The following is a 3,776-nucleotide window of genomic DNA, read 5'->3' on the forward strand; positions in this document are numbered from 1 at the left end:
CAAAGAACCACATTATATTACATAATTACAGTGCTAGGCTAGAAAGCACACAACTAAAGCAACATGAGTCCGCAGTAAGCCATTTAGCATCATACCGTGACAACACTTCCAAAGTTCATACCTTGAAAAAGTTAACCCCTACAATCTGAATGTAGCTTGAGTCTAGCCCTCAACGCTTACTACTAGCAACCTAATACTTGTTTTACAAGTCCAATTTGGTTTGTCTGGTTGTCCAAAGTCGGTCATTTTTTCCTTTGAACATAAATCCATTATGCAAGTTTTATGCTCTGAACTTGCATATAATTTGACTAATTGTTGATCAAAATTTTGTAAAATTTCTTTTTTTCCTTGGTCAAATATACAAGTCTATGATTACTGGATGAAGGAATACCCAGTATTGTTACTGCTCCATTTCCATTATTTCGTAATATAGCGTATGGGCATATAGGATGATCCTCAATGCCTTTAATTCATATATTGTAACAAAGGAGACATATAGTTCAGACTTCAGAGAAGCAGAACTCGTAATTTAGTTGCAGAACCACTATAGCCGGAAATGGTAAATAGCCTTTTTGCGACCTAGACCGACGGAGTAGTAGTGCGCAATGTAATCTCTGGCAAGTGTTTCCTTGTACAACGGTGGGCACTCATCAGACAACAGCTCCTTGATAGGGCCATACATCCTTGTGGAATCTGAATGGCTGGTGAAACATGCGATGGAGACCCTCGGTCCAGCCTTCTTTGCCACCACTCTGTGCTCGGCACTTCTGAACTTGTCGTTTGACATCATCTGCAGATACACGTATTCAACAAAATATGAGCTCTGAAAACAATGATTTAGATAGGTCTCTGGTTGTTACAATTTACAGTCGATAGGAATCTCAGCGACGAAGCATGAATGAACATATGTATGTACCTGCATGAGATCGCCGATGTTCACTATGAACGCTCCAGGCGTTGGTGGGACGTCGATCCACTGGTCGTCATGGAGGACCTGCAGGCCGCCGATGTCATCCTGAAGAAGGACTGTGAGGAAGCCAGTGTCGGAATGCTGGGTTGTTCCAATGGCGACCTCGGGCTCCGGACATGGAGGGTAGTAGTGAAACAGTATCATCTGACTTCGGTTACACTCAATATCAATCAGGTAGCTCGGGTTTAGGCCAAGAGCCTCTGATAGCAACCGGTACAATGTATCCAGTAAAATCTTGGTATGCTTGGCGTAGTCAAAGAATGCTTCCCTGAAAAATCAACACACGCAGGTAGCCTTTCACTATCAAGTAATTTTCTATGTCAAGTATTAGTTTAGTCCATGGCTGGTCAGTATTAGCAATGGATATATAGATATCTGAAGTTTTTTCAGTCCACGATGCAGACAGAAAAATTGTGTTGTCACAAATCTGAACTGAACTGAACTCATAAGCAGTCGTCATAACCAACATAAGCTCCATACAAATGGAATTGCCAGTACACAACCTGTTGCCACTTGCCAATAATAACTATAAGCTTAAATATTTGACGGATACCTTGGTTCCTGCTTAAGGTAATACTGGTCGTCAAAGCTGCTGCTGACCTTTCAGAAAACAGAGATACCAGTATACCACTACCACCAGCATGAAAATATATAACGTTGTGCTATTGAAATTCTGTGCATGTGAAAAGAAGAAAATGAGAAATTTAGACAATGGTGACAGCCCTTATCTGGTAGCTCAGTGACTGCCCGAGCGCCATATGGCAGTTCTCAACATGTGTTCAGAGATCGTAGCCAGTCTAATTTGCCTCATTCAGTAGATTGAGTCAAAATTGGGACAAAAGTAAACATGAGCGTAGGCATGCCATACGGTTGACAGAAAGTCTAAGTCCTATATAGGAGTACAATGTAACGTTCAACATCAGGCAACTCTTAAAAAAAGCATCAGGCAACTTAGCACTCGCTAATAATAAGTTCATATGCTGCCCTCCCCGCCGTCCGCGTCGTGGAACGCCCGCGCCGCGCCGAGCGCCGCGGCGGCCACCTCCTCGGGCACGCCGTGGCCCGTCACCATGAAGAACCCCCACTCCGCCGCGGCGCGCCGCAGGGAAGACACCAGCGCCTCGTGGTCCGCCACGCCGAGGTTGATCGTCGGGATGCACGGCGGCGGCGGCTGCGCCTCTTGTTGCCCGGTAGCGTTGGGCTTTGTTGGCTGCTGTTCGGGGCTCCGAGGCGCGGAAGATGCGGGGCACGCGCGTGGCGCCGGACGCCACGAGGCCGCGCACACCGGCCAAGGTCGCGTCCAGCGCGCGGAGCTCGACCAGGCGGTCGTAGGCGGCGGTGGAAGGAGTCGGGATCGGGGCGGGGGTGGACGACATGGCGAGAGAACGAGGCGGGTTGCCGGAGCGCCGAGGGGAATATTTTTTTAATTTTAACCCTTTTTAAAAATTAATTTTAAATGTAACACTACCTCTTTTTTATTTTTAAAACTAACACTTTTGGTCGTGCCTATTGTCCTCGCGCGACCAAATACCTATGCCGTGTCATAAATGGTGGCGCGGCACAGGACTGACGTGGCGACGACCGAAATCGCTGACTGATGACGTGATAGAATTTGCCGCGCCACCGATCTTGACGCGGCGCCGCCGCGCCATCCAGCACGACGCGGTAGAGGAGAACATAGAGCGGCCGCTGACATCAATGCGACGTGATGGGTGCGGCAGACACAAAGCCACGAGGCGGACTGTGGCGGGCGTGCGTCTGCTGCATGCGAGCGTGTCCTGTCCTGTCTCCTGACAGAGCCTCACAGTGCAGGGGATTGGGAGAGAGCAGGTGGCAGCAGTGAGCAGCCACTGCTGCCACCTGCTCTCTCCCAATCCCCTGCATTATGAGGCTCTCTGTCAGGAGACAGGACAGGACACGCTCGCATGCAGCAGCCGCATGCACCTGGCCTTGTTTAGTTCCCAACTTTAGCACTATGCAAAAAGAAGATTTTTCGTCACATCAAACTTGCGGTACATGCATGGAATACTAAAAGTAGACGAAATTAAAAACTAATTGCACAGTTTGGTTGTACTTTGCGAGACGAACATTTTGAGCCTAATTTGTCAACGGTTGGACAATTATTACCAAATACAAACGAAATGCTACAGTAGGGAATCTGGCACTATGCAAACTTTGCACATCCAAATTCCGGCCAACTAAATGCGCCCCTTCTTTGTGTCTGCCGCACCCATCACGTCGCATTGATGCCAGCGGCCGTTCTGTTCTCCTCTGTCGCCGTGATGGATGGCACGGCGGCGCCGCGCTAAGATCGGTGGCGCGGCAAACCCTGTCACGTCATCGGTCAGCGATTTCGGTCGCCGCCACGTCAGTCCTCTGCCGCGCTATCATACATGACGCGACACAGGCATTTAGCCGCGTCAAGACAATAAACACGACAAAAAATATTAGTTTTAAAAATAAAAAAGAGGTAGCGTTAGATTTAAAATTAATTTTCAAAAATGTTAAAATTAAAAAAATATCCGCCGAGGGCGAGTGAGAAGCGAACTCTCGTTTCTGCTCGCGTGCGTATTTGTCTGTTTTTTCGGTTTTTTTTTTTGCAAGAAATGTACATATATATAGTCACCTGACCAGGTTTGCTAACCGTGCCAGACAATCGTTCTTATCTCGACATTTTGAACTTCTTTTTCTTTCCTTTTATTTTGATAGTAACTTCTTGAATTTTTTATGTCAGGTTTTCCAGCCACAAAAGATACGGGTCCAAAACTCTTTTCTTTCCTTTTATTTTGATAGTAGCTTCTTGAAT

General features: G+C 47.1%; 1 pseudogene; it reads right to left on the bottom strand.

The window, feature by feature from the left end:
* Window positions 1-391: 391 nt before the first annotated feature.
* Window positions 392-2,377, bottom strand: LOC136491654 (1-aminocyclopropane-1-carboxylate oxidase homolog 1-like; annotated as a pseudogene).
* Window positions 2,378-3,776: the final 1,399 nt, after the last annotated feature.

The sequence above is a fragment of the Miscanthus floridulus genome, chromosome 11 (genome assembly GCF_019320115.1).
Source record: "Miscanthus floridulus cultivar M001 chromosome 11, ASM1932011v1, whole genome shotgun sequence".
Lineage (NCBI taxonomy): Eukaryota > Viridiplantae > Streptophyta > Magnoliopsida > Poales > Poaceae > Miscanthus > Miscanthus floridulus.